At 43.6% G+C, this 27,822-nt stretch overlaps 23 non-coding genes and 7 pseudogenes across 23 annotated transcripts; all 30 read left to right on the top strand.

The window, feature by feature from the left end:
- Window positions 1–386: 386 nt before the first annotated feature.
- LOC142535725 (5S ribosomal RNA) lies at window positions 387–507 on the top strand. The gene has a single exon (XR_012817732.1). It is a non-coding gene; the product is annotated as a 5S ribosomal RNA (ribosomal RNA).
- A 664-nt stretch (window positions 508–1,171) lies between these two features.
- On the top strand, window positions 1,172–1,290 carry LOC142535715 (5S ribosomal RNA). Its single transcript, XR_012817722.1, has one exon. It is a non-coding gene; the product is annotated as a 5S ribosomal RNA (ribosomal RNA).
- A 679-nt stretch (window positions 1,291–1,969) lies between these two features.
- Window positions 1,970–2,088, top strand: LOC142535727 (5S ribosomal RNA). Its single transcript, XR_012817734.1, has one exon. It is a non-coding gene; the product is annotated as a 5S ribosomal RNA (ribosomal RNA).
- A 2,341-nt stretch (window positions 2,089–4,429) lies between these two features.
- Window positions 4,430–4,548, top strand: LOC142535714 (5S ribosomal RNA). Its single transcript, XR_012817721.1, has one exon. It is a non-coding gene; the product is annotated as a 5S ribosomal RNA (ribosomal RNA).
- A 684-nt stretch (window positions 4,549–5,232) lies between these two features.
- On the top strand, window positions 5,233–5,351 carry LOC142535733 (5S ribosomal RNA; annotated as a pseudogene).
- An 804-nt stretch (window positions 5,352–6,155) lies between these two features.
- Window positions 6,156–6,273, top strand: LOC142535737 (5S ribosomal RNA; annotated as a pseudogene).
- Window positions 6,274–7,079: 806 nt separating this feature from the next.
- On the top strand, window positions 7,080–7,197 carry LOC142535721 (5S ribosomal RNA). Its single transcript, XR_012817728.1, has one exon. It is a non-coding gene; the product is annotated as a 5S ribosomal RNA (ribosomal RNA).
- A 637-nt stretch (window positions 7,198–7,834) lies between these two features.
- Window positions 7,835–7,952, top strand: LOC142535736 (5S ribosomal RNA; annotated as a pseudogene).
- A 637-nt stretch (window positions 7,953–8,589) lies between these two features.
- Window positions 8,590–8,708, top strand: LOC142535734 (5S ribosomal RNA; annotated as a pseudogene).
- An 805-nt stretch (window positions 8,709–9,513) lies between these two features.
- LOC142535729 (5S ribosomal RNA) lies at window positions 9,514–9,632 on the top strand (annotated as a pseudogene).
- Window positions 9,633–10,425: 793 nt separating this feature from the next.
- On the top strand, window positions 10,426–10,545 carry LOC142535718 (5S ribosomal RNA). The gene has a single exon (XR_012817725.1). It is a non-coding gene; the product is annotated as a 5S ribosomal RNA (ribosomal RNA).
- Window positions 10,546–11,225: 680 nt separating this feature from the next.
- Window positions 11,226–11,344, top strand: LOC142535732 (5S ribosomal RNA). The gene has a single exon (XR_012817736.1). It is a non-coding gene; the product is annotated as a 5S ribosomal RNA (ribosomal RNA).
- A 683-nt stretch (window positions 11,345–12,027) lies between these two features.
- Window positions 12,028–12,146, top strand: LOC142535710 (5S ribosomal RNA). The gene has a single exon (XR_012817717.1). It is a non-coding gene; the product is annotated as a 5S ribosomal RNA (ribosomal RNA).
- Window positions 12,147–13,644: 1,498 nt separating this feature from the next.
- On the top strand, window positions 13,645–13,763 carry LOC142535720 (5S ribosomal RNA). The gene has a single exon (XR_012817727.1). It is a non-coding gene; the product is annotated as a 5S ribosomal RNA (ribosomal RNA).
- Window positions 13,764–14,447: 684 nt separating this feature from the next.
- On the top strand, window positions 14,448–14,566 carry LOC142535717 (5S ribosomal RNA). The gene has a single exon (XR_012817724.1). It is a non-coding gene; the product is annotated as a 5S ribosomal RNA (ribosomal RNA).
- A 683-nt stretch (window positions 14,567–15,249) lies between these two features.
- LOC142535719 (5S ribosomal RNA) lies at window positions 15,250–15,368 on the top strand. Its single transcript, XR_012817726.1, has one exon. It is a non-coding gene; the product is annotated as a 5S ribosomal RNA (ribosomal RNA).
- Window positions 15,369–16,167: 799 nt separating this feature from the next.
- Window positions 16,168–16,284, top strand: LOC142535724 (5S ribosomal RNA). Its single transcript, XR_012817731.1, has one exon. It is a non-coding gene; the product is annotated as a 5S ribosomal RNA (ribosomal RNA).
- A 682-nt stretch (window positions 16,285–16,966) lies between these two features.
- LOC142535739 (5S ribosomal RNA) lies at window positions 16,967–17,085 on the top strand. Its single transcript, XR_012817738.1, has one exon. It is a non-coding gene; the product is annotated as a 5S ribosomal RNA (ribosomal RNA).
- Window positions 17,086–17,767: 682 nt separating this feature from the next.
- On the top strand, window positions 17,768–17,886 carry LOC142535713 (5S ribosomal RNA). Its single transcript, XR_012817720.1, has one exon. It is a non-coding gene; the product is annotated as a 5S ribosomal RNA (ribosomal RNA).
- A 681-nt stretch (window positions 17,887–18,567) lies between these two features.
- LOC142535709 (5S ribosomal RNA) lies at window positions 18,568–18,686 on the top strand. Its single transcript, XR_012817716.1, has one exon. It is a non-coding gene; the product is annotated as a 5S ribosomal RNA (ribosomal RNA).
- An 880-nt stretch (window positions 18,687–19,566) lies between these two features.
- On the top strand, window positions 19,567–19,685 carry LOC142535738 (5S ribosomal RNA). Its single transcript, XR_012817737.1, has one exon. It is a non-coding gene; the product is annotated as a 5S ribosomal RNA (ribosomal RNA).
- Window positions 19,686–20,250: 565 nt separating this feature from the next.
- LOC142535716 (5S ribosomal RNA) lies at window positions 20,251–20,369 on the top strand. Its single transcript, XR_012817723.1, has one exon. It is a non-coding gene; the product is annotated as a 5S ribosomal RNA (ribosomal RNA).
- Window positions 20,370–21,052: 683 nt separating this feature from the next.
- Window positions 21,053–21,171, top strand: LOC142535712 (5S ribosomal RNA). The gene has a single exon (XR_012817719.1). It is a non-coding gene; the product is annotated as a 5S ribosomal RNA (ribosomal RNA).
- Window positions 21,172–22,431: 1,260 nt separating this feature from the next.
- LOC142535711 (5S ribosomal RNA) lies at window positions 22,432–22,549 on the top strand. The gene has a single exon (XR_012817718.1). It is a non-coding gene; the product is annotated as a 5S ribosomal RNA (ribosomal RNA).
- Window positions 22,550–23,227: 678 nt separating this feature from the next.
- LOC142535723 (5S ribosomal RNA) lies at window positions 23,228–23,345 on the top strand. Its single transcript, XR_012817730.1, has one exon. It is a non-coding gene; the product is annotated as a 5S ribosomal RNA (ribosomal RNA).
- Window positions 23,346–24,035: 690 nt separating this feature from the next.
- Window positions 24,036–24,150, top strand: LOC142535726 (5S ribosomal RNA). The gene has a single exon (XR_012817733.1). It is a non-coding gene; the product is annotated as a 5S ribosomal RNA (ribosomal RNA).
- A 685-nt stretch (window positions 24,151–24,835) lies between these two features.
- LOC142535722 (5S ribosomal RNA) lies at window positions 24,836–24,955 on the top strand. The gene has a single exon (XR_012817729.1). It is a non-coding gene; the product is annotated as a 5S ribosomal RNA (ribosomal RNA).
- A 1,021-nt stretch (window positions 24,956–25,976) lies between these two features.
- On the top strand, window positions 25,977–26,096 carry LOC142535735 (5S ribosomal RNA; annotated as a pseudogene).
- Window positions 26,097–26,771: 675 nt separating this feature from the next.
- On the top strand, window positions 26,772–26,889 carry LOC142535728 (5S ribosomal RNA). Its single transcript, XR_012817735.1, has one exon. It is a non-coding gene; the product is annotated as a 5S ribosomal RNA (ribosomal RNA).
- A 683-nt stretch (window positions 26,890–27,572) lies between these two features.
- LOC142535730 (5S ribosomal RNA) lies at window positions 27,573–27,693 on the top strand (annotated as a pseudogene).
- The last annotated feature ends 129 nt before the right edge of the window (window positions 27,694–27,822 follow it).

Below are 27,822 nucleotides of genomic sequence, written 5' to 3'. Positions count from 1 at the left end.
ATTCGATTTCGGTTCCATTTTATCGTATCCCAAGTATAATAATAGCTTTACATTCGTTATTTTATTCTTCTTATTTTTTTCTATTTTGGGAACATTTAGCGATTTTTGTTGTCGTGAGCCGGTTCTGTGCGGAAGGGAATGACGCTGATTACTCCGAAGATGGTTATCTCATTAAAAACAATTATTTCGACTGTTTTAGCCTTAATTTACGTAAATGGTCGCGACACGAGGACTGCCCAGGGAGGTCACCCATCCTAGCTCTGCCATCGCGCCAGAACGCTTAACTTCATGGTTCTGATTGGGCGAGAGCAGTGCCGCATGTTGTCCAACGTCGCCCGCTCCACACGTACTCGAGGGATATAAATATAAACATCCCACTCAATGTCGGGTGCGATCATACCAGCACTAATGCATCGGATCCCATCAGAACTCCGAAGTTAAGCGTGCTAGGGCTAGAGAAGTACTAGGAAGGGTGACCCCCCCTGGGAAGTCCTCCTGTTGCACCCCTTTTCGTGTTTTTCTATTTTTGATTACTTGTTGACAGACGATTTTTGGCTCAAATCATTGGAATCTCGATCGGGACCAGATAAGACATGTGAAATCAACGTAGCTCGGGCACTGCCGGATTTAGACAAAATTGTAGCCTAATTTGATTGTAAACGGGAAAACGAACGAAACTTATTACTCCGCAACGAGGTGGCGAGATTTTAGCCAAATTCCTTCTCTAAGACCCTCTAATTTGTGATTTTCAGCTTCTGTTAAGCTTCCGTTTCCTCGAGAAATCCGCTTAGGAAGTTCAAAATTTGATTCCGGTTCCATTTTATCGTATCGTAGGCATAATAATAGCTTTACATTCGCTATTTCTTCTTCTTATTTTTTGCTATTTTCTGGGAACCTTTAACAATTTTTTGTCGTGCGGAAGGGTATGATGCAGATTACTCTGGAGACGGTTAACTCATTAAAAACAATTATTTCTACTGTTTTAGCCTTAATTTACGTAAATGGTCGCGACACGAGGACTGCCCAGGGAGGTCACCCATCCTAGCTCTGCCATCGCGCCAGAACGCTTAACTTCATGGTTCTGATTGGGCGAGAGCAGTGCCGCATGTTGTCCAACGCCGCCCGCTCCACACGTACTCGAGGGATATAAAAAAACATCCCACTCAATGTCGGGTGCGATCATACCAGCACTAATGCATCGGATCCCATCAGAACTCTGAAGTTAAGCGTGCTAGGGCGAGAGAAGTACTAGGAATGGTGACCCCCTGGGAAGTCCTCGTGTTGCAGCCCTTTTCGTGTTTTTCTATTTTTGATTACTTGTTGACAGACGATTTTCGACTCAAATCATCTGAATCTCGATCGGGACCAGATAAGACATGTGAAATCAACGTAGCTCGGGCACTACCGGATTTGGACAAAATTGTAGCCTAATTTGATTGTAAACGGGCAAACGAAAGAGACTCATTACTCTGCAATGAGCTGGCGAGATTTTAGCCGAATTCCTTCTCTAAGACCCTCAAATTTGCGATTTTCCGCTTCTGTTAAGCTTCCGTTTCCTCGAGAAATTCTTTAGGAAGTCTGAAATTCGATTCCGGTTCCATTTTATCGTATCCTAGGCATAATAATAGCTTTACATTCGCTATTTTCTTCTTCTTTTTTTTTTCTATTTTCTGGGAACATTTAGCGATTTTTGTTGTCGTGAGCCGGTTTTGTGCAGAAGAGTACGACGCAGATTATTCTGGAGATGGTTAACTCATTAAAAACAATTATTTCGACTGTTTTAGCCCTAAGTTACGTAAACGGTCGCGACACGAGGAATGCCCAGGGAGGTCACCCATCCTAGCTCTTCATCGCGCCAGAACCGCTTAACTTCATGGTCTGATTGGACGAGAGCAGTGCCCGTGTTGTCCAGCGGCGCCCGCTCCACACGTACTCGAGGGATATAAGAATAAACATCCCACTCAATGTCGGGTGCGATCATACGAGCACTAATGCACCGGATCCCATCAGAACTCCGAAGTTAAGCGTGCTTCGGCGAGAGCAGTACTAGGATGGGTGACCCCACTAGGAAGTCCTCGTGTGAACCCCTTTTCTCGTGTTATTGTATTTTTGATTACTTGTTGACAGACGAATTTCGGCTCAAATCATCTGAATCTCGATCAGACCAGATAAAACATGTGAATCAACGTAGCACGGGCACTCCCGGTGTAATGCCCGAGATTTTGATTCTGTTAATCTTAGATATTGATTAAGAATTGAGGTGATTATAGCCGGGCCATTCGTGACCAGATTGGGCAAAACATATTAAAGTACAATATTGGACAGAACTGTTGGCGCCCGAGCGGTAGGAAATGACCGCCCGAGCGCCAGTGTTCAATAAGAATACTATTCGGGCAGAACCTGTGGCGCCCGAGCGGTAGAAAATTACCGCCCGAGCGCCAATGGATAACAAGCCGAGTACCGGGCAGAGTGTTCGGCGCCCGAGCGTAGTTTATAACTGCCCGAGCGCCGACTGAAAATCAGGGAGAATGGGACACATATCTTTACATGCATGAGATATATATATATATATATAATATATATATATAAGTTTCCTTCTTCAGAATTTAGCAGGAAGAGTCGAGGATTTCTCTAAGAAATCCTTACGCCTTTTAGCGTATAGATTTGTGATTTGTGAACGTTCCGCCCGTCCGATTTTGAATTCGATTATGAGATATTGAAGTGATATCTTACTAATATTGTATTGTTGGGTATACCGATATTGTACCGTTATGCATCGATAGTGAATTAGATTGAGTATTGAGCAGAACAGATTTGATTGGAGCAATGTATGATATTATACTCCTCGATATTGTTATTGCCAGATTGATATTGTCAGGCTTTGAGTTCGAGACTTTGACAGAGTCAGAGTGACAGAAAAGAAAGGTATAAATTAATGTGAGTTGGGATTGCACAACTCGAGTGAGGTTTGACTCGAGTTTCCTAAATCACATACCTAGTTTACTGCATTGATATTTGTAGTTAATGAGATTGATGTTTGTAGTCTATTGATTTATAGCCACTGCATGTTTTGACTACTGATTCGTTTAGTCATAGACTGATTCGTCTAGCTATCGGCTGAGTTGCCTAGCTACTGGCTGATTCGCCTAGTCATCGATGATTCGCCTAGTCCCTGACTGATTCGTCTAATTATTGGCTGATTCGCTTAATCCTTGAATGATTCGTCAATTCTGCGGCTGTTTCGCCCAGACAACTGGATATAGGAATTATATCGATGCCGTTTAGGGTTGGGTCATTCCTATCGACTGAGATTCGATATAATTCTCAATATTCAAAACCGGGATCCCTAGATTAGGAATGAGTCAAGTCTGAGACGACGCGTTGTTTGAGTCAAGTCTGATACGACTAGTTGATTTACAGTTTTGATATCATACATGTTTGTTGATTGGCTGCATGTGAATGATATTTGTTATATGCTTTTGTATATGTTTTTATATGATTGCATGTTTACATTGTTTATACAGGGATTTATTCTCACCGGAGTTATCCGGCTGTTGTCTTGTTTTGTATGTGTGCATGACAACAGGTGGGACAGGCTCAGGGTCGAGGAGATGAGGAAAGATCGTGATTAGAGTGGAGGCTCCGACTTGGATTAGAGATAGGGTTGGACACTTGATATTAGCTGTTAAACCTTAGTTGAATAAATGTATGTGGTACAGGACTTGTACTTTTATACTGAGATGTATATACGTTTTCTTTCCTTATGTTCCGCATTTTAAAAAAAATTTAGACCCTGTTTTATAATTGATTAATTAGTCCCAATGATGATTAAGAAACATGATTAGCGTCTGATCCCCCACACCCGAATTTGGACAAAATTGTTGCCTAATTAGATTGTAAACGGGCAAACGAACGAGACTCATTACTCCGCAATGAGCTAGCGAGAGTTTAGCCGAATTCTTTCTCTAAGACCCTCTAATTTGCAATTTTCCGCTTCTGTTGAACTTCCGTTTCCTCGAGAAATCCGCTTAGGAAGTTTGAAATTCGATTTTGGTTCTATTTATCATATCCCAGGCATAATAATAGCTTTACATTCGTTATTTTCTTCTTCTTATTTTTTTCTATTTTCTGCTAACATTTAGCGATTTTTGTTGTCGTGAGCCGGTTTTGTGCAGAAGAGTACGACGCAGATTATTCTGGAGATGGTTAACTCATTAAAAATAATTATTTCGATTGTTTTAGCCTTAATTTACGTAAACGATCGCGACACAAGGACTGCTCAGGAAGGTCACCCATCCTAGCTCTGCCATCGCGCCAGAACGGTTAACTTCATTGTTCTGATTGGGCGAGAGCAGTGCCGCGTGTTGTCCATCGCCGCCCGCTCCACATGTACTCGAAGGATATAAGAATAAACATCCCACTCAATGTCGGGTACGATCATACCAGCACTAATGCACCGGATCCCATCAGAACTCCGAAGTTAAGCGTGCTTGGGCGAGAGCAGTGCTAGGATGGGCTACCCCCTGGAAAGTCCTCGTGTTGCACCCCTTTTTGTGTTTTTCTATTTTTGATTACTTGTTGACAGACGATTTTCGGCTCAAATCATCTGAATCTCGATCGGGACCAGATAAAACATCTGAAATCAACGTTGCTCGGGCACTGCCGGATTTGGAAAAAATTTTAGTCTAATTTGATTGTAAACGGGCAAACGAACGAGATTCCTTACTCCGCAATGAGCTGGCGAGAGTTTAGCCGAATTCCTTCTCTATGACGCTCTAATTTTCGATTTTCCGCTTCTTATAAACTTTCGTTTCCTCGAGAAATACTCATAGGAAGTTTGAAATTTGATTCCTGTTCCATTTTATCGTATCTTAGGCATAATAATAGCTTTACATTCGCTATTTTCTTCTTTTTATTTTTTTTTCTATTTTCTAGGAACATTTAGCGATTTTTTTTGTCGTGAGCCGGTTTTGTGTAGAAGGGTATGATGCAGATTATTCTTGAGATGGTTAACTCATTAAAAACAATTATTTCGACTGTTTTAGCCATAGTTTACGTAAACGGTCGCGACACGAGGAATGCCCAGGGAGGTCACCCATCCTAGCTCGGTCATCGCGCCAGAACGCTTAACTTCGTGGTTCTGATTGTGCGAGTGCAGTGCCGCATGTTTTCCATCGCCGCCCGCTCCACACGTACTCGAAGGATGTAAGAATAAACATCCCACTCAATGTCGGGTGCAATCATACCAGTTAAAATGCACCGGATCCTATCAGAACTCCGAAGTTAAGCGTGCTTGGGCGAGAGCAGTACTAGGTTGGGTGACCTCCTGGGATGTCCTCGTGATTCACCCTTTTTCGTCTTTTTATATTTTTGATTACTTGTTGACAGACGATTTTTGGCTGAAGTTAAGCGTGCTTTGGCGAGAACAGTACTAGGATGGGTGACCCCCTAGGAAGTCCTCGTGTTGCACCCCTTTTCGTGTTTTTTCATTTTTAATGCTTGTTGACCGACGAATTTCGGCTCAAATCATCTGAATCTCGATCAGGAACAGATAAAACATGTGAAATCAACGTAGCTCGGGCACTGCCGGATTTGGACAAAATTGTAGGCTAATTTGATTGTAAACGGGCAAACGAACGAGACTCGTTACTCCGCAATGACCTGGCGAGAGTTTAGCCGAATTCGTTCTCTAAGACCCTCTAATTTTCGATTTTCCGCTTCTGCTAAGCTTCCGTTTCTTCAAGAAATCTGCTTAGGAAGTTCGAAATTCGATTTCGGTTCTATTTTATCGTATCCCAGGCATAATAATAGCTTTACATTCGTTATTTTCTTCTTCTTTTTTTTTTTCTGTTTTCTGGGAACATTAAGCGATTTTTGTTGTCGTGAGCCGGTTCTGTGCGGAAGGGTATGATGCAGATTACTCTGGAGACGGTTAACACATTAAAAACAATTATTTCGATTGTTTTATCCTTAATTTACATAAACGGTCGCGACATGAGGACTGCTCAGGAAGGTCACCCATCCTAGTTCTGTCATCGCGCCAGAACGCTTAACTTCATGGTTCTGATTGGGCGAGAGCAGTGCCGCGTGTTGTCCATCGCCGCCCGCTCCACATGTACTCGAACGATATAAGAATAAACATCCCACAAAATGTCGGATGCGATCATACTAGCACTAATGCATCGGACCCCATCAGAACTGCGAAGTTAAGCGTGCCTGGGCGAGAGCAGTACTAGGATGGGTGTCCCCCTGGGAAGTCCTCGTGTTTAACCTTTTTTCGTGTTTTTCTATTTTTGATTACTTGTTGACAGACGATTTTCGGCTGAAGTTAAGCGTGCTTGGACGAGAGCAGTACTAGGATGGGTGACCCCCTAGGAAGTCCTCGTGTTGCACCCCTTTTCGTGTTTTTCCATTTTTAATTACTTGTTGACAGACGAATTTCGGCTCAAATCATCTGAATCTCGATCAGGACCAGATAAAACATGTGATATCAATGTAGCACGGGCACTGCTGGATTTGGACAAAATTGTAGCCTAATTAGATTGTAAACGGGCAAACGAACGAGACTCGTTCCTCCGCAATGAGCTAGCGAGAGTTTAGCCGAATTCTTTCTTTAAGACCCTCTAATTTGAAATTTTCCGCTTCTGTTAAACTTCCGTTTCCTCGAGAAATCCGCTTAGGAAGTTTGAAATTAGATTCTGGTTTCATTTTATTGTATCCCAGGCATAATAATAGCTTTACATTCGTTATTTTCTTCTTCTTATTTTTTTTCTATTTTCTTGGAACATTTAGCGATTTTGGTTGTCGTGAGCCGGTTCTGTGCGGAAGGGTATGATGCAGATTACTATGGAGACGGTTAACTCATTAAAAAAAATTATTTCGATTGTTTTAGCCTTAATTTACGTAAACGGTCGCGACACGAGGACTGCTCAGGGAGGTCACCCATCCTAGCTCTGCCATCGCGCCAGAACGGTTAACTTCATTGTTCTTATTGGGCGAGAGCAGTGCCGCATGTTGTCCATCACCGCTTGCTCCACACGTACTCGAGGGATATAAGAATAAACATCCCACTCAATGTCGGGTGCGATCATACCAGCACTAAAGCACCGGATCCCATCAGAACTACGAAGTTAAGCGTGCTTCGGCGAGAGCAGTACTAGGATGGGTGACCCCTGGGAAGTCCTCGTGTTACACCCTTTTTCGTATTTTTCTATTTTTGATTACTTGTTGACAGACGATTTTCGGCTCAAATCATTTGAATCTCGATCGGGACCAGATAAGACATGTGAAATCAACGTGGCTCGGGCACTGTCGGATTTGGACAAAATTGTAGCCTAATTTGATTGTAAACGGGCAAACGAAAGAGACTTATTACTCCGCAATGAGCTGGCAAGATTTTAGCCGAATTCCTTCTCAAAGACCCTCAAATTTGCGATTTCCGCTTCTGTTAAGCTTCCGTTTCCTCGAGAAATCCATTTAGGAAGTCTGAAATTCTATTACGGTTCCATTTTCTTCTTCTTTTTTTTTCTATTTTCTGGGAACATTTAGCGATTTTTGTTGTCGTGAGCCGGTTTTGTGCGGAAGGGTACGACGCAGATTATTTAGGAGATGGGTAACTCATTAAAAACAATTATTTCGACTGTTTTAGCCATAAGTTACGTAAACGATCGCGACACGAGGAATGCCCAGGGAGGTCACCCATCCTAGCTCTGTCATCGCGCCAGAACGCTTAACTTCATTGTTCTGATTGGGCGAGAGCAGTGCCACGTGTTGTCCATCACCGCTTGCTCCACACGTACTCGAGGGATATAAGAATAAACATCCCACTCAATGTCGGTGCGATCATACCAGCACTAATGCAACGGATCCCGTCAGAACTCCGAAGTTAAGCGTGCTTCGGCGAGAGCAGTACTAGGATGGGTGACCCCTGGGAAGTCTTTATGTTACACTCTTTTTCGTATTTTTCTATTTTTGATTACTTGTTGACAGACGATTTTCGGCTCAAATCATTTGAATCTCGATCGGGACCAGATAAGACATGTGAAATCAACGTGGCTCGGGCACTGTCGGATTTGGACAAAATTGTAGCCTAATTTGATTGTAAACGGGCAAACGAAAGAGACTTATTACTCCGCAATGAGCTGGCAAGATTTTAGCCGAATTCCTTCTCAAAGACCCTCAAATTTGCGATTTCCGCTTCTGTTAAGCTTCCGTTTCCTCGAGAAATCCATTTAGGAAGTCTGAAATTCTATTACGGTTCCATTTTCTTCTTCTTTTTTTTTCTATTTTCTGGGAACATTTAGCGATTTTTGTTGTCGTGAGCCGGTTTTGTGCGGAAGGGTACGACGCAGATTATTCAGGAGATGGGTAACTCATTAAAAACAATTATTTCGACTGTTTTAGCCATAAGTTACGTAAACGGTCGCGACACGAGGAATGCCCAGGGAGGTCACCCATCCTACCTCTGCCATCGCGCCAGAACGCTTAACTTCATGGTTATGATTGGGCCAGAGCAGTGCCGCGTGTTGTCCATCGCCGCCCGCTCCACACGTACTCGAGGGATAAAAGAATAAACATCCCACTCTTGTTCGGTGCGATCATACCAGCAATAATGCATCGGATCCCTTCAGAACTCCGAAGTTAAGCGTGCTTAGGCGAGAGCAGTACTAGGATGGGTGACCCCCTGGAATGTCCTCGTGATGCATCCCTTTTCGTGTTTTTTCTATTTTTGATTACTTGTTGACAGAAGATTTTCGGCTGAAATTAAGCGTGCTTGGGCGAGAGCAGTACTAGGATGGGTTACCCCCTAGGAAGTCCTCGTGTTGCACCCCTTTTCGCGTTTTTCCATTTTTAATTACTTGTTGACAGACGAATTTCGGCTCAAATCATCTGAATCTCGATCAGGACCAGATAAAACATATGAAATCAACGTAGCTCGGGCACTGCCGGATTTGGACAAAATTTTAGCCTAATTAGATTGTAAACGGGCAAACGAACGAGATTCATTACTCTGCAATGAGCTGACGAGAGTTTAGCCGAATTCTTTCTCTAAGACTCTCTAATTTGTCATTTTCCGCTTCTGTTAAGCTTCCGTTTCCTCGGGAAATCCGCTTAGGAAGTTCCAAATTCGATTCTGGTTCCATTTTATCGTATCCCAAACATAATAATAGCTTTACATTCGTTATTTTCTTCTTCTTATTTTTTTTTCTATTTTCTGGGAACATTTAGCGATTTTTGTTATCGTGAGCCAGTTCTATACGGAAAGGTGTGAAGCAGATTACTCCGGAGACGGTTAACTCATTAAAAACAATTATTTCTACTGTTTTATCCATAATTTACGTAAACGATTGCGACACGAGGACTGCCCAGGGAGGTCACCAATCCTAGCTCCGCCTTCGCGCCAGGTTGCTTCACTTCATGGTTCTAATTGGGTGAGAACAGTGCCGCGTGTTGTCCATCGTTCGCTTCCACATGTACTCGAAGGATATAAGAATAAACATCCCACTCAATGTCGGGTGCGATCATACCAGCAATAATGCACCGCATCCCATCAGAACTCCGAAGTTAAGCGTGCTTGGGCGAGAGCAGTACTAGGATGGGTGACCCCCTGGAATGTCCTTGTGATGCATCCCTTTTCGTGTTTTTCTATTTTTGATTACTTGTTGACAGAAGATTTTCGGCTGAAGTTAAGCGTGCATGGGCGAGAGCAGTACTAGGATGGGTGACCCCCTAGGAAGTCCTCGTGTTGCACCCTTTTTTGTGTTTTTCCATTTTAATTACTTGTTGACAGACGAATTTCGGCTCAAATCATCTGAATCTCGATCAGGACTAGATAAAACATGTGAAATCAACGTAGCTCGGGTATTGCCGGATTTGGACAAAATTGTAGCCTAATTTGATTGTAAACGGGCAAACGAACGACACTCCTCACTCCGCAATGAGCTGGCGAGAGTTTAGCCGAATTCCTTCTCTAAGACCCTCTAATTTGCTATTTTTCGCTTCTGTTAAGCTTCCGTTTCCTCGAGAAATCCGCATAGGAAGTTTGAAATTCGATTCCGATTCCATTTTATCGTATCCTAAGAATAATAATAGCTTTACATTCGCTATTTCTTCTTCTTATTTTTTTTTCTATTTTCTGGGAACATTTAGCGATTTTTGTTGTCGTGAGCCGATTCTGTGCAGAATGGTATGACGCAGATTACTTCGGAGACGGTTAACTCATTAAAAACAATTATTTCGACTGTTTTATCCATAATTTACGTAAACGGTCACAACACGAGGACTGCCCAGGGAGGTCACCCATCCTAGCTCTGCCATCGCGCTTGACTTCATGGTTTTGATTGGGTGAGAGCAGTGCCGCCTGTTGTCCATCGCCCGCTCCACACGTACTCGAGGGATATAAGAATAAACATCCCACTCAATGTCGGGTGGGATCATACCAGCACTAATGCATCGGATTCCCATCAGAACTTCGAAGTTAACCGTGCTTGGGCGAGAGCAGTACTAGGATGGGTGACCCCCTGGGAAGTCCTCGTGTTTCACCCTTTTTCGTGTTTTGTAGGTTTTATTACTTGTTGACATACTATTTTCGGCTCAAATCATCTGAATCTCGATCGGGACCAGATAAAACATGTGAAATCAACGTAGCTCGGGCACTGCCGGATTTGGAAAAAATTGTAGCCTAATTTGATTGTAAACGGGCAAACGAACGAGACTCCTTACTCCGCAATGAGGTGGCGAGAGTTTAGCCGAATATCATCTCTAAGACCCTCTAATTTGCGATTTTTCGCTTCTGTTAAGCTTCCGTTTCCTCGAAAAATCCGCATAGGACGTTTGAAATTCGATTCCGGTTCCATTTTATCGTATCCTAGGAATAAAAATAGCTTTACATTCGCTATTTCTTCTTCTTTTTTTTTTTCTATTTTCTGGGAACATTTAGTGATTTTTGTTGTCGTGAGCCGGTTCTGTGCGGATGGGTATGACGAAGATTACTCTGGAGACGGTTAACTCATTAAAAAAAATTATTTCGACTTTTAATCCATAATTTACGTAAACGGTCCCGACACGAGGACTGCCCAGGGAGGTCACCCATCCTCGTTCTGCCATCGCGCCAGGACGCTTAACTTCAGGGTTCTGATTGGGTGAGAGCAGTGCCGCATGTTGTCCATCGCCGCCCGCTCCACACGTACTCGAGGGATATAAGAATAAACATCACACTCAATGTCGGGTGCGATCATACCAGCACTAATGCACCGGATCCCATCAGAACTCCAAAGTTAAGCGTGCTTGGGCGAGAGCAGTACTAGGATGGATGACCCATTGGGAATTCCTCGTGTTGCACCCCTTTTCGTGTTTTTCTATTCTTGATTACTTGTTGACAGACGATTTTCAGCTCAAATCATCTGAATCTCGATCGGGACAAGATAAGACATGTGAAATCAACGTAGCTCGGGCACTGCCGTATTTGGACAAAATTGTAGTCTAATTTGATTGTAAACGGGCAAACGAACGAGATTCATTACTCCGCAATGAGCTGGCGAGAATACAGCCGAATTCCTTCTCTAAGACCCTCTTATTTGCGATTTTAAGCTTCTGTTAAGATTCCGTTTACCTCGAGAAATCCGCTTAGAAAGTTCGAAATTTGATTCCGGTTCCATTTTATAGTATCCTAGGCATAATAATAGCTTTACATTCGCTATTTTCTTATTCTTATTTTTTTCTATTTTCTAGAAAAAATTTAGAAATTTTTGTTGTCGTGAGCCAGTTCTGTGCGGAAGGGTATGACGCAGATAACTCCGGAGACGGTTAACTCATTAAAAACAATTATTTCGACTGTTTTAGCCAAAATTTACGTAAACAGTCGCGATCCGAGGACTTCCCGGGCGGTCACCCACCCTAGCTCTGCCATCACGCCAGAACGCTTAACTTCATGGTTCTGATTGGGCGAGAGCAGTGCCGCGTTTTGTCCATCGCCGCCCGTTCCACTCGTACTCGAGGGATATAAGAATAAACATCCCACTCAATGTCGGATGCGATCATACCGGCACTAATGCACTGGATCCCATCAGAACTCCGAAGTTAAGCGTGCTTGGGCGAGAGCAGTACTAGAATGGGTGACTCATTGGGAAGTCCTCGTGTTGCACCCCTTTTCGAGTTTTTCTATTTTTGATTAATTGATGACAGTTGATTTTCGGTTCAAATCATCTGAATCTCGATCGGGACCAGATAAGAATGTGAAATCCACGTAGCTCGGGCACTGCCGGATTTGGACAAAATTGTAGCCTAATTTGATTATAAACGGGCAAACGAACGAGACTCTTTACTCCGCAATGAGCTGGCGAGAATTTAGCCGAATTCCTTCTCTAAGACCCTCTAATTTGCGATTTTCCGCTTCTGTTAAGCTTCCGTTTACACGAGAAATCAGCTTAGGAAGTTCGAAATTCGATTCTGGTTCCATTTTATCCTATCCCAGGCATGATAATTGCTTTACATTCGTTGTTTTCTTCTTCTTATTTTTTTTCTATTTTCTGTGAACATTTAGCAACTTTTGTTGTCGTGAGCCGGTTCTGTGCGGAAGGGTATGATGCAGATTACTCTAGAGACGGTTAACTCATTAAAAACAATTATTTCGACTGTTTTAGCCATAATTTACGTAAACGGTCAGCGACACGAGGACTGCCTCAGGGAGGTCACCCATCCTAGCTCTGCCATCGCGCCAGAACGTTAACTTCATGGTTCTGATTGGGTGAGAGCAGTGCCGCCGTGTTGTCCATCGCCGCAGCTCCACACGTACTCGAGGGATATAAGAATAAACATCCCACTCAATGTCGGGTGCGATCATACCAGCACTAATGCATCGGATCCCATCAGAACTTCGAAAGTATAACCGTGCTGGGCGAGAGCAGTACTAGGATGGGTGGACCCCCTGGGGAAGTCCTCGTTGTTCACCCTTTTTCCGTGTTGTGGAGGTTTTATTACTTGTTGATCAATCTATTCCGTCTCAAATCACTGAATCAATCTCGATCGGGACCAGAGAAAAACATGTGAAAGCAACGTAGCTCGGGCACTGCCGGATTTGGAAAAAATTGTAAAGGCCTAATGTGATTGTAAACGGGCAAACGAACGAGACTCCTTACTCCCAAGTGAGGTGGCGAGAGTTGTAGAGCCGAAATATCATCTCTAAGACCCTCTAATTTGCGATTTTTTCGCTTTCTGTAAGCTTCCGTTCCTCGAAAAATCCGCATAGGACGTTGGAAAATTCGCATTCCGGTTCCATTGTATCGTATCCTAAGGAATAAAATAGGCTGTACATTTCGCTATTTCTTCTTCTTTTTTTTTTCTATTTTCTGGAACATTTAGTGATTTTTGTTGTCGTGAGCCGTTCTGTGCGGATGGGTATGACGAAGATTACTCTGGAGACGGTTAACTCATTAAAACAATTATTTCGACTTTTTAATCCATAATTTACGTAAACGGTCCCGACACGAGGACTGCCCAGGGAGGTCACCCATCCTCGTTCTGCCATCGCGCCAGGACGCTTAACTTCATGGTTCTGATTGGGTGAGAGCAGTGCCGCATGTTGTCCATCGCCGCCCGCTCCACACGTACTCGAGGGATATAAGAATAAACATCACACTCAATGTCGGGTGCGATCATACCAGCACTAATGCACCGGATCCCATCAGAACTCCAAAGTTAAGCGTGCTTGGGCGAGAGCAGTACTAGGATGGATGACCCATTGGGAATTCCTCGTGTTGCACCCCTTTTCGTGTTTTTTCTATTCTTGATTACTTGTTGACAGACGATTTTCAGCTCAAATCATCTGAATCTCGATCGGGACAAGATAAGACTGTGAAATCAACGTAGCTCGGGCACTGCCGTATTTGGACAAAATTGGAGCTAGATTTGATTGTAAACTGGCAAACCGAACGAGATTCATTACTCCGCAATGAGCTGGCGAGAATTACAGCCGAATTCCTTCTCTAAGACCCTCTGATTTGCGATTGTAAGCTTCTGTTAAGATTCCGTTCCTTCTTCGAGAAATCCGCTTAGAAAGTTCGAAATTTGATTCCGTTTCCATTTTATAGTATCCTAGGCATACTAATAGATTTACATTCGCTATTTTCTTATTCGTATTTTTTTCTATTTTCTAGAAAAATTTAGAAATTTTTGTTGTCGTGAGCCAGTTCTGTGCGGAAGGGTATGACGCAGATAACTCCGAGACGTTAACTCATTAAAAACATTATTTCGACTGTTTTAAGCCAAAATTTACGTAAACAGTCGCGATCACGAGGACTTCCCGGGCGGTCACCACACCTAGCTTCTGGCCATCACGCAAGAACGCTTAACTTCATGGTTCTGATTGGGCGAGAGCATTGCCGCTTTTTGTCCATCGCCGCCCGTTCCACACGTACTCGAGGGATATAATAATCATCCAACTCAATGTCGGATGCGATCATACCGGCACTAATGCACTGGATCCCATTAGAACTCCGAAGTTAAGCGTGCTTGGGCGAGAGCAGTACTAGAATGGGTGACTCATTGGGAAGTCCTCGTGTTGAACCCCTTTTCGAGTTTTTCTATTTTTGATTAATTGATGACAGTTGATTTTCGGTTCAAATCATCTGAATCTCGATCGGGACCAGATAAGAATGTGAAATCCACGTAGCTCGGGCACTGCCGGATTTGGACAAAATTGTAGCCTAATTTGATTATAAACGGGCAAACGAACGAGACTCTTTACTCCGCAATGAGCTGGCGAGATTTTAGCCGAATTCCTTCTCTAAGACCCTCTAATTTGCGATTTTCCGCTTCTGTTAAGCTTCCGTTTACACGAGAAATCAGCTTAGGAAGTTCGAAATTCGATTCTGGTTCCATTTTATCCTATCACAGGCATGATAATTGCTTACATTCGTTGTTTTCCTTCTTCTTATTTTTTTTTCTATTTTCTGTGAACATTCTAGCAACTTTTGTTGTCGTGAGCCGGTTCTGTGCGGAAGGTATGATGCAGATTACTCCTAGAGACGTTAACTCATAAAAACAATTATTTCGATTTTTTAGCCTTAATTTACGTAAACGGGTCGTGACACGAGGACTGCTCAAGGAGGTCACCCCATCCTAGCTCTGCCATCTCGCCAGAACGCTTAAATTCATGGTTCTGATTGGGAGAGAGCACTGCCGCGTGTTGTCCATCGCCGCCCACATCCACACGTACTCGAGGGATATAAGAATAAACATCCACTCAATGTCTGGTGCGATCATACCAGCACTAATGCACCGGATCACGTCAGAACTCCGAAGTTAAGCGTGCCTGGGCGAGAGCAGTACTAGGATGGGTGACCCCCTGGGATGTCTTCGTGATGCACCCATTTCGTGTGTTTTCTATTTTTGATTACTTGTTGACAGACGATTTTCGGCTGAAGTTAAGCGTGCTTGGGCGAGAGTACTAGGATGGGTGGCCCCCTAGAAAGTCCTCGTGTTGCACCCCTTTTCGTGTTTTTCTATTCTTAATTACTTGTTGACAGACGATTTTCGGCTCAAATCATCTGAATCTCGATCGGGACAAGATAAAAATGTGAAATCAACGTAGCTCGGGCACTGCCTGATTTGGACAAAATTGTAGCCTAATTAGATTGTAAACGGGCAAACAAACGAGATTCATTACTCCGCAATGAGCTGGCGAGAATACAGCCGAATTCCTTCTCTAAGACCCTCTAATTTGCGATTTTAAGCTTCTGTTAAGATTCCGTTGCCTCGAGAAATCCGCTTAGAAAGTTCGAAATTTGATTCCGGTTCCATTTTATAGTATCCTAGGCATAATAATAGCTTTACATTCGCTATTTTCTTATTCTTATTTTTTTCTATTTTCTGGAAAAATTTAGAAATTTTTGTTGTCGTGAGCCAGTTCTGTGCGGAAGGGTATGACGCAGATAACTCCGGAGACGGTTAACTCATTAAAAACAATTATTTCGACTGTTTTAGCCATAATTTACGTAAACAGTCGCGATCCGAGGACTTCCCGGGCGGTCACCCACCCTAGCTCTGCCATCACGCCAGAACGCTTAACTTCATGGTTCTGATTGGGCGAGAGCAGTGCCGCGTTTTGTCCATCGCCGCCCGTTCCACACGTACTCGAGTGATATAAGAATAAACATCCCACTCAATGTCGGATGCGATCATACCAGCACTAATGCACTGGATCCCATCAGAACTCCGAAGTTAAGCGCGCTTGGGCGAGCAGTACTAGAATGGGTGACTCATTGGGAAGTCCTCGTGTTGCACCCCTTTTCGAGTTTTTTATTTTTGATTAATTGATGACAGATGATTTTCCGTTCAAATCATCTGAATCTCGATCGGGACCAGATAAGAATGTGAAATCCACGTAGCTCGGGCACTGCCGGATTTGGACAAAATTGTAGCCTAATAGATTGTAAACGGGCAAACGAACAAGACTCATACTCCGCAATGAGTTGGCGAGAGTTTAGGCCGAATTATTTCTCTAAGACCCTCTAATTTTCAATTTTCCGCTTCTGTTAAGCTTCCGTTTCTACGAGAAATTCGCTTAGGAAGTTCGAAATTCGATTCTGGTTCCATTTTATCATATCCCAGGCATAATAATTGCTTTACATTCCTTGTTTTCTTCTTCTAATTTTTTTTCTATTTTCTGGAAATATTTAGCGACTTTTGTTGTTTGTGAGCCGGTTCTGTGCAAAAAGGGTATGATGCAGATTACTCTGGAGATGGTTAACTCATTAAAAACAATTTTTTCGATTGTTTTAGCCTTAATTTACGTAAACGGTCGCGACACGAGGACTGCTAAGGGAGGTCACCCATCCTGGCTCTGCCATCGCGCCAGAACGCTTAACTTCATGGTTCTGATTGGGCGAGAGCAGTGCCGCGTGTTCTCCATCGCCGCCAGCTCCACACGTACTCGAGGGATATAAGAATAAACATCCCACTCAATGTCCGGTGCGATCATACCAGCACTAATGCAACGGATCCCGTCAGAACTCCGAAGTTAAACGTGCTTGGGCGAGACCAGTACTAGGATGGGTGACCCCCTGGGAAGTCCTCGTGTTGCACCCCTTTTCGTGTTTTTCTATTTTTGATTACTTGTAGACAGACGATTTTTGGCTCAAATCCTCTGAATCTCGATCGGGACCAGATAAAACATGTGAAATCAACGTAGCTCGGGCACTGCCGGATTTGGACAAATTTTTAGCCTAATTTGATTGTAAACGGGCAAACGAACGAGACTCATTACTCCGCAATGAGCAGGCGAGAGTTTAACCGAATTCTTTCTCGAAGACCCTCTAATTTGCGATTTTCCACTTCTGTTAAGCTTCCGTTTCCTCGAGAAATCCGCTTAGGAAGTTCGAAATTCGAGTCCGGTTCCATTTTATCGTATCCCAGGTATAATAATAGCTTTACATTCGCTATTTTCTTCTTCTTATTTTTTTTTTATTTTCTGAGAACATTTAGCGATTTTTGTTGTCGAGAGCCGGTTCTGTGCAGAAGGGTATGACGCAGATTACTCCGAAGACGGTTAACTCATTAAAAACAATTATTTCGACTGTTTTATTAATAATTTACGTAAACGGTCGCGACACGAGGAACGCCTAGGGAGGTCACCCATCCTAGCTCTGCCATCGCGCCAGATTGCTTAACTTCATGGTTCTGATTGGGCGAGAACAAAGCCGCGTGTTGTCCATCCCGCCCGCTCCACAGGTATTCGAGAAATATAAGAATAAACATCCCACTCAATGTCAGGTGCGATCATACCCGCACTAATGCATCGGATCCCATCAGAACTCCAAAGTTAAGCGTGCTTGGACGAGAGAAGTACTAGGATGGGTGATCCCTTGGGAAGTCCTCGTGTTGCACCCCTTTTCGTGTTTTTCTATTTTTGATTACTTGTTGACAGACGATTTTCGGCTCAAATCATCTGAATCTCGATCGAGACCAGATAAGACATGTGAATCAACGTGGCTCGGGCACTGCCGGATTTGGACAAAATTGTAGCCTAATTTTATTGGTAACGGGCAAGCGAACGAGACTCATTACTCCGCAATGAGCTGGCGAGATTTAATCCGAATTTTTTCTCTAAGGCCCTCTAATTTGTGATTTTCTGCTTCAGTTAAGCTTGCACTTCCTCGAGAAATCCGTTTAGGAAGTCCGAAATTCGATTCCGGTTCTATTTTATCGTATCCAGGATTAATAATAGCTTTACATTTGCTATTTTTTTCTTCTTATTTTTTTCTATTTTCTTGGAACATTAAGCGATTTTTGTTGTCGTGAGCCGCTTCTGTGCGGAAGGGTATGACGCAGATTACTCCAGAGACGATTAACACATTAAAAACAATTATTTCGACTGTTTTAGCCATATTTTACGTAAACGGTCGCGACACGAGGACTGCCCAGGGAGGTCACCCATCGTAGCTCTGCCATCGCGCCAGAAAGCTTAACTTCAAGGTTCTGATTGGGCGGAGAGCAGTGCCGCGTGTTGTCCCTTGCCGCCCGCTCCACACGTACTCGAAAGATATAAGAATAAACATCCCACTCAATGTCGGGTGCGATCATACCAGCACTAATGCACCGGATCCCATCAGAACTCCGAAGTTAAGCGTGCCTGGGCGAGAGCAGTACTAGGATGGGTGGCCCCCTGGAAATACCTCGTGTTGCACCCCTTTTCGTATTTTTCTATTTTTGATTACTTGTTGACAGACGATTTTCGGCTCAAATCATCTGAATCTCGATCGAGACCAGATAAGACATGTGAATCAACGTAGCTCGGGCACTGCCGGATTTGGACAAAATTGTAGCCTAATTTTATTGTTAACGGGCAAGCGAACGAGACTCATTACTCTGCAATGAGCTGGCGAGATTTAAGCCGAATTCTTTCTCTAAGACCCTCTAATTTGCGATTTTCCGCTTCAGTTAAGCTTGCGCTTCCTCAAGAAATCCGTTTAGGAAGTCCGAAATTCGATTCCGGTTCTATTTTATCGTATCCCAAGCATAATAATAGCTTTACATTCGCTATTTTCTTCTTCTAATTTTTTCTATTTTTGGAAACATTAAGCGATTTTTGTTGTCGTGAGCCGCTTCTGTGCGGAAGGGTATGACGCAGATTACTCCGGACACGTTTAACTCATTAAAAACAATTATTTCGACTATTATATCCATATTTTACGTAAACGGTCGCGACACGAGGACTGCCCAGGGAGGTCACCCATCCTAGCTCTGCCATCGCGCCAGAACGCTTAACTTCATGGTTCGGATTGGGCGAGAGCAGTGCCGCGTGTTGTCCATCGCCGCCAGCTCCACACGTACTCGAGGGATATAATAATAAACATCCCACACAATGTCGGGTGCGATCATACCAGCACTAATGCACCGGATCCAATCAGAACTCCGAACTTAAGCGTGCTAGGATGGGTTACCGCCGGATCCAATCAGTACTCCGAACTTCATGGTTCGGATTGGGCGAGAGCAGTGCCGCGTGTTGTCCATCGCCGCCCGATTCCCATATACTCGAGGGATATAAGAATAAACATCCCACTCAATGTCAGGTGCGATCATACCAGTACTAATGCACCGGATTCCATCAGAACTCCGAAGTTAAGCGTGCTTGGTCGAGAGCAGTACTAGGATGGGTGACCCCTTGGGAAGTCCTCGTGTTGCACCCTTTTTCGTGTTTTTCTATTTTTGATTACTTGTTGACACACGATTTTTGGCTCAAATCATCTGAATCTCGATCAGGACCAGATAAGACATGTGAAATCAACGTAGCTCGGGCACTGCAGGATTTGGACAAAATTGTAGGCTAATTTGATTGTAAACGGGCAAACGAACGAGACTTATTACTCTGCAATGAGCTGGCGAGATTTTAGCCGAATTGCTTCTCTAAGACCCTCTAATTTGCGATTTTCCGCTTCTGTTAAGCTTCTGTTTCCTCGAGAAATCCGCTTAGGAAGTTCGAAATTCGATTCCTGTGCGGAAGGGTATGATGCAAATTACTTCGGAGACGGTTAACTCATTAAAAACAATTATTTCGACTGTTTTAGCCATAATTTATGTAAACGGTCGCGACACAAGAACTTCTCAGGTAGGTCACCCATCCTAGCACTGCCATCGCTCCAGAACGTTTAACTTCATGATTCTGAATAGGCGAGAGCATTGCCGCGTGTTGTCCATCGCCGCTCGCTCCACACGTACTCGAGGGATATAAGAATAAACATCCCACTCAATGTCGGGTGCGATCATACCAGCACTAATGCACCGGATCCCATCAGAACTCCGAATTTAAGCTTGCTTGGGCGAGAGCAGTACTAGGTTGGGTGACCCCCTGGGAAGTCCTTGTGTTACACCACTTTTCGTGTTTTTCTATTTTTGATTACTTGTTGACAGATGATTTTTGGCTAAAATCATCTAAATCTGGATCGGGACAAGATAAAACATGTGAAATCAACGTAGCTCGGGCAGTGCTGGGTTTGGACAAAATTGTAGGCTAATTTGATTGTAAACGGGCAACCGAACGAGACTCATTACTCCGCAATGAGGTGGCGAGATTTTAGCCGAATTCTTTCTCTAAGACCCTCTAATTTGCGATTTTTCGCTTCTGTTAAGCTTCCGTTTTCTCGAGAAATCCGCTTAGGAAGTTCGAAATTCGATTCCAGATCCATTTTATCGTATCTCATGCATAAAAATAGCTTTACATTCGCTATTTTCTTCTTCTTATTTTTTTCTATTTTCTGGGAACATTTAGCGATTTTTGTTATCGTGAGCCAGTTCTCTACGGAAGAGTATGACGCAAATTACTCCGGAGAGGGTTAACTTATTAAAAACAATTATTTCAACTGTTTTATCCATATTTTACGTAAACGGTCGCGACACGAGGACTGCCCAGGGAGGTCCACCCATCCTAGCTCTGCCATCGCGCCACAAAGCTTAACTTCATGGTTCTGATTGGGCGAGAGCAGTGCCGCGTGTTGTTCCTCGCCGCCCGCTCCACACGTACTCGAAAGATATAAGAATAAACATCCCACTCAATGTCGGGTGCGATCATACCAGCACTAATGCACCTGATCCCATCAGAACTCCGAAGTTAAGCGTGCCTGGGCGAGAGCAGTACTAGGATGGGTGGCCCTCTGGAAAGTCCTCGTGTTGCACGCCTTTTCGTGTTTTTCTATTTTTGATTACTTGTTGACAGACGATTTTCAGCTCAAATCTTCTGAATCTCGATCTGGACCAGATAAGACATGTGAAATCAACGTATCTCGGGCACTGCCGGGTTTGGACAAAATTGTAGGCTAATTTGATTGTAAACGGGCAAACGAACGAGACTCATTACTCCGCAATGAGCTGGCGAGATTTTAGCAGAATTCCTTCTCTAAGACCCTCTAATTTGCGATTTTACGCTTCCGTTAAGCTTCTGTTTCCTCGAGAAATCCGCTTAGGAAGTTCGAAATTCGATTCCGGTTCCATTTTATCGTATCCCAGGCATAATAATAGCTTTACATTTGCTATTTTATTCTTCTTATTTTTTTCCTTTTATTTTTGGAACATTTAGCGATTTTTGTTGTCGTGAACCGGTCCTTTGCTGTAGGGTATGACGCAGATTACTCCGGAGACGGTTAACTCATTAAAAACAATTAATGCACCGGATCCCATCAAAACTCCGAAGTTAAGCGTGCTTGGTCGAGAGCAGTACTAGGATGGGTGACCCCCTGGGAAGTCCTCGTGTTGCACCCTTTTTCGTGTTTTTCTATTTTTGATTACTTGTTGACAGACGATTTTCGGCTCAAATCATCTGAATCTCGATCGGGACAAGATAAGACATGAGAAATCAACGTAGCTCGGGTGCTGCCGGATTTGGACAATATTGTAGGCTAATTTGATTGCAAACGGGCTACGAACGAGACTCATTACTGCGCAATGAGGTGGAGAGATTTAGCCGAATTCTTTCTCTGAGACACTTTAATTTGCGATTTTCCACTTCTGTTAAGCTTCTGTTTTCTCGAGAAATCTGCTTAGGAAGTTCGAAATTCGATTCCGGTTCCATTTTATCGTATCCCAGGCATAATAACGGATTTACATTCGCTATTTTCTTCTTCTTATTTTTTTTCTATTTTCTAGAAAAATTTAGCAATTTTTGTTGTCATAAGCCGGTTCTGTGCGGAAAAGTTTGACGCAGATTACTCCGGAGACGGTTAACTCATTAAAAACAATTATTTCGACTGTTTTATCCATAATTTACGTAAACAGTCGCGACACGAGTACTGCCCAGGGAGGTCACCGATCCTAGCTCTGCCATAGCGCCAGAACGCTTAACTTCATGGTTCTGATTGGGCGAGAGCAGTGACGCGTGTTGTCCATCGCCGCCCGTTCCAAACGTACTCGAGGAATATAAGAATAAACATCCCACTCAATGTCGGGTGCGATCATACCAGCACTAATGCACCGGATCCCATCAGAACTCCGTAGTTAAGCGTGCTTGGGCGAGAGCAGTACTAGGATGGGTGACCCCCTGGAAGTCATCGTGTTGCACCCCTTTTCGTGTTTTCTATTTTTGATTACTTGTTGAGAGACGATTTTCGGCTCAAATAATCTGAATCTCTATCGGGACTAAATAAGATATGTGAAATCAACGTAGCTCGGGCACTACTGGATTTGGACAAAATTGTAGGATAATTTGATTGTAAACGGGCAAACGAACAAGACTCATTACTTTGCAATGAGCTGGCGAGATTTTAGCCGAATTCCTTCTCTAAGACCCTCTAATTTGCGATTTTCCGCTTCTGTTAAGCTTCCGTTTCCTCGAGAAATCCGTTTAGGAAGTCCGAAATTCGATTCCGGTTCCATTTTATCGTATCCCAGGCATAATAACAGCTTTACATTCGCTATTTTCTTCTTCTTTTTTCTATTTTCTGGGAACATTTAGCGATTTTTGTTGTCGTGAGCCGGTTCTGTGCGGAAGGGTATGACGCAGATTACTTCAGAGACTGTTAACTCATTAAAAACAATTATTTCGATTGTTTTATCCATAATTTACGTAAACGATCGCGACACGAGGACTTTCGAGGGAGGTCACCCATCCTTGCTCTGCCATCGCGCCAGAACGCTTAACTTTATGGTTCTGTTTGGGCGAGAGCAGTGTCGCGTTTTGTCCATCTGCCGCCCGCTCCACACGTACTCGAGGGATATAAGAATAAACAACCCACTCAATGTCGGGTGCGATCATACTAGCACTAATGCACCGGATCCCATCAGAACTCTGAAGTTAAGCGTGCTTGGTGAGAGCAGTACTAGGATGGCTGACCCCTAGGGAATTCCACGTGTTGCACCCCATTTCGTGTTTTTCTATTTTTGTTTACTTGTTGACAGACGATTTTGGAACAAATCATCTGAATCTCGATCGGGACCAGATAAGACATGAGAAATTAACGTAGCTCGGGCACTGCCGGATTTGGAGAAAATTGTAGGCTAATTTGATTGTAAACGGGCAAACGAACGAGACTCCTTACTCCGCAATGAGCTGGCAAGATTTTAGCCGACTTTCTTCTCTAATACCCTCTAATTTGCGAATTTACGCTTCTGTTAAGCTTCCGTTTCCTCGAGAAATCCGCCTAGGAAGTCCGAAATTCGATTCCGGTTCCAATTTTATCGTATCCTAGGAATAATAACGGATTTACATTTGCTATTTTCTCCTTCTTATTTTTTTTCTATTTTCTGGGAACATTTTATGATTTTTGTTGTCATGAGCCGGTTCTGTGCGGAAGGGTATGACGCAGATTACTCCAGAGACAGAGACGGTTAACTAATTAAAAACAAGTATTTTGACTGTTTTATCCATAATTTACGTAAACGGTCGCGACACGAGGACTTCCCAGGGAGGTCACCCATCCTAGCTCTGCATTCGCCCCAGAACGCTTAACTTCATGGTTCTGATTGGGCGAGAGCAGTGCCGCGTGTTTGTCCATCATCGCCCGTTCCACACGTACTCGAGGGATATAAGAATAAACATCCCACTCAATGTCGGTTGCGATCATACCAGCACTAATGCACCGGATCCATCAGAACTCCGAAGTTAAGCGTGCTTGGGCAAGAGCAGTACTAGGATGGGTGACCCAGGAAGTCCTTGTGTTGCACCCCTTTTCGTGTTTTTTCTATTTTTGATTGCTTGTTGACAGACGATTTTCGGCTCAAATCATCTGAATCTCGATCGAGACCAGATAAGACATGTGAAATCAACGTAGCTCGTGCACTGCCGGATTTGGACAAAATTGTAGGCTAATTTGATTGTAAACGGGCAAACGAACGAGACTCGTTACTCCGCAATGACCTGGCGAGAGTTTAGCCGAATTCGTTCTCTAAGACCCTCTAATTTTCGATTTTTCCGCTTCTGCTAAGCTTCCGTTTCTTCAAGAATCTGCTTAGGAAGTTCGAAATTCGATTTCGGTTCTATTTATCGTATCCCAGGCATAATAATAGCTTTACATTCGCTATTTTCTTCTTCTTATTTTTTTTTCTATTTTTTTCTGGAACATTTAGCGATTTTTGTTGTCGTGAGCCGGTTCTGTGCGGAAGTGTATGATGAAGATTACTCCGGAGACAGTTAACTCATTAAAAACAATTATTTCGACTGTTTTATCCATATTTTCGTAAACGGTCGCGACACGACGACTTGCCCAGGGTGGTCACCCATCCTAGCTCTGCCATCGCGCCAGAACGCTTAACTTCATGGTTCTTATTGGACGAGAGCAGTTCCGCGTGTTGTCCATCGCCTCCCGTTCCACATGTACTCGAGGGATATAAGAATAACATCCCACTCAATGTCGGGTGCGATCATACCAGCACTAATGCACCGGATCTCATCAGAACTCTGAAGTTAAGCGTGCTTGGGTGAGAGCAGTACTAGGATGGCTGATCCCCTAGGGAATTCCTCGTGTCGCACCCAATTTCGTGTTTTTCTATTTTGATTATTTGTTGACATATCGAGTTTGGCTCAAATAATCTGAATCTCGATCGGGACTAATAAGGAATGTGAAATCAACGCAGCTCGGGCCACTGCCGGATTTGGAGGAAAAATTGTAGGCTCAATTGGATTGTAAATGGGGCAAACGAACGAGAACTGGTTACTCCGCAATGAGATGGCAAGATTTTAGGCCGAATTCCTTCTCTAAGTCCCCTCAAATTTGCGGAGAGCAATATTAGGATTGGTGACCCCTGGCCCTGAGAAGTCCTCGTGTGGCATCCCTTTTCGCGGTTTTTTCTAATTTTTGATGACTTGTTGACAGACCGATTTTTCGGCTCAAATCATCTGAATCTCGACACGGATTATGATAAGACATGTGAAAATCAACGTAGCTCGGGCACTACTGGATTCGGAGCAGAAATTGTAGGCTAATTTGATTGTAAACGGGCCACCAAACGAACGAGACTCGTTACTCCGTCAATGAGCTGGCGAGATTTTTAGCCGTATGCCTACTCTAAGGACCCTCTAAGTTTGTGCGATTTTTCGTTTCTGTGTAAGCTGACGTTTTCACTCGAGAAATCCGGCTTGGATGTTCGAATTCTGATTTCCGGTTCATTTTATCGTATCCCCCAGTGCATAAATAGGCTTTACATTCTCTAATTTTCTTCTTTCTTATTTTTTTTTACTATTATCTGGGAAATTTAGCGAGTTTTTGTTTGTTCGTGAGCCGGTTTTCGTGGCAGGCAGGTACTGGACGTACGACTTACCTCCGGATTCGGGTTTACACTCATTAAAAACAATTATTTCGACTGTTTTATCCATAATTTACGTAAACGGTAGCGACACGAGGACTTCCCGGGAGGTCACCCATCCTAGCTCTGCCATCAGCGCTAGAACGCTTAACTTCATGGTTCTCATTGGGCGAGCGCAGTGCCGCGTGTTGTCCATCGCAGCCCCCTCCAACGTACTCGAGGGATATAAGAATATCATCCCACTCAATGTCGAGTGCGATCGTACCTGCACTAATGCAACCGGATCCAATCAGAACTCCGAAGTTAAGCCTACTTGGGCGAGACCAGTACTAGGATGGGTGACCCCCTGGAAAGTCCTCGTGTTGCACCACTTTTCGTGTTTTTCTATTTTTGATTACTTGTTGATAGACAATTTTTCGTCTCAAATCATCTGAATCTCGATCAGGACCAATAAGACATTTGAAATCAACGTAGCTCGGCACTGCCGGATTTGGACAAAATTGTAGGCTAATTTGATGTATACGGGCAAACGAACGAGACTCATTACTCCGCAATAAGCTGGAGAGATTTAGCGAATTCCTTCTACAAGACCCTCTAATTTGCGATTTTTCCGCTTATGTTACGCTTATGTTTCCCTCGAGAAATCCGCTTAGGAAGTTCGAAATTCAATTCGGTTCCATTTTATCGTATACCAGGCATAAAAATAGCTTTACATTTGATATTTTCTTCTTCTTATGTTTATATTTTTCTGGGAACATTTAGCGATTTTTGTTGTCGTGAGCCGGTTCTGTGCGGAAGGGTATGACGCAGATACTACGGAGACGGTTAACTCATTAAAAACATTAGTTCGACTGTTTTATCCATAATTACGGAAACGGTCGCGACACGAGGACTTCCCGGAGGTCACCCATCCTAGCTCTACCATCGCGCCAGAACGCTTAACCTTCATGGTTCTTATTGGGCGATAGGCAGGAGCCGCGTTTTGTCCATCGTCGCCCGCTCCAACGTACTCGAGGGATATAAGAATAAACTCCCACTCAATGTCGGAATGCGATCATACCAGCACTAATGCAACGGATCCCATCAGAACTCTTAAGTTAAGTGTGCTTGGGCGAGAGCAGTACTAGGATGGGTGACCCCCTGGAATTCCTCGTGTTGCACCCCTTTTCGTGTTTTTCTATTTTTGATTACTTGTTGACAGACGATTTTCAGCTCAAATCATCTGAATCTCGATCGGGACCAGATAAGACATGTGAAAACAACGTAGCCCGGGCACTGCCAGATTTGGAAAAAATTGTAGCCTAATTTGATTTTAAACGGGCAAACGAACGAAAATCATTATTCCGCAATGAGCTGGCGAGATTTTAGCCGAATTCCTTCTCTAAGACCTTCTAATTTGCGATTTTCCGCTTCTGTTAAGCATCCGTTTCCTCGAGAAATCCGTTTAAGAAGACCGAAATTCGATGCCGATTCCATTTTATCGTATCACAGGCATAATAATAGCTTTACATTTGCTATTTTCTTCTTCTTATTTTTTTTTCTATTTTCTGGGAACATTTAGCGATTTTTGTTGTCGTGAGCCGATTCTATGCAGAAGGGTATGACGTAGATTACTCCGGAGACTGTTAACTCAATAAAAACAATTATTTCGACTGTTTTATCAAAATTTACGTAAACGGTCGCTACACGAGGACTTCCCAGAGAGGTCACCCATCCTAGCTCTGCCACCACGCTAGAACGCTTAACTTCATGGTTCTGATTGGGCGAGAGCAGTGCTGCGTGTTGTCCATCGCCGCCCGCTCCACACGTACTCGAGGGATATAAGAATAAACATCCCACTCAATGTCGTGTGCGATCATACCTGCACTAATGCACATAATCCCATCAGAACTCCGAAGTTAAGTGTGCTTGGGCGAGAGCAGTACTAGGATGGGTGACCCCCTCGCGGAAGTCCTCGTGTTGCACGCCTTTTTCGTGTTTTTCTATTTTTGATTACTTGTTGACAGACGTTTTTTGGCTCAAATCATCTGAATCTCGATTGGGACCAGATAAGACATGTGAAATCAACGTAGCTCGGGCACTGCATTGGACCAAATT

Source organism: Primulina tabacum, unplaced genomic scaffold (genome assembly GCF_025594145.1).
Source record: "Primulina tabacum isolate GXHZ01 unplaced genomic scaffold, ASM2559414v2 Contig1120, whole genome shotgun sequence".
In the NCBI taxonomy this organism is placed as follows: Eukaryota; Viridiplantae; Streptophyta; class Magnoliopsida; order Lamiales; family Gesneriaceae; genus Primulina; species Primulina tabacum.
Note: the sequence above shows the minus strand (reverse complement) of the source record. Positions and strands in the feature narration are given on the sequence as shown.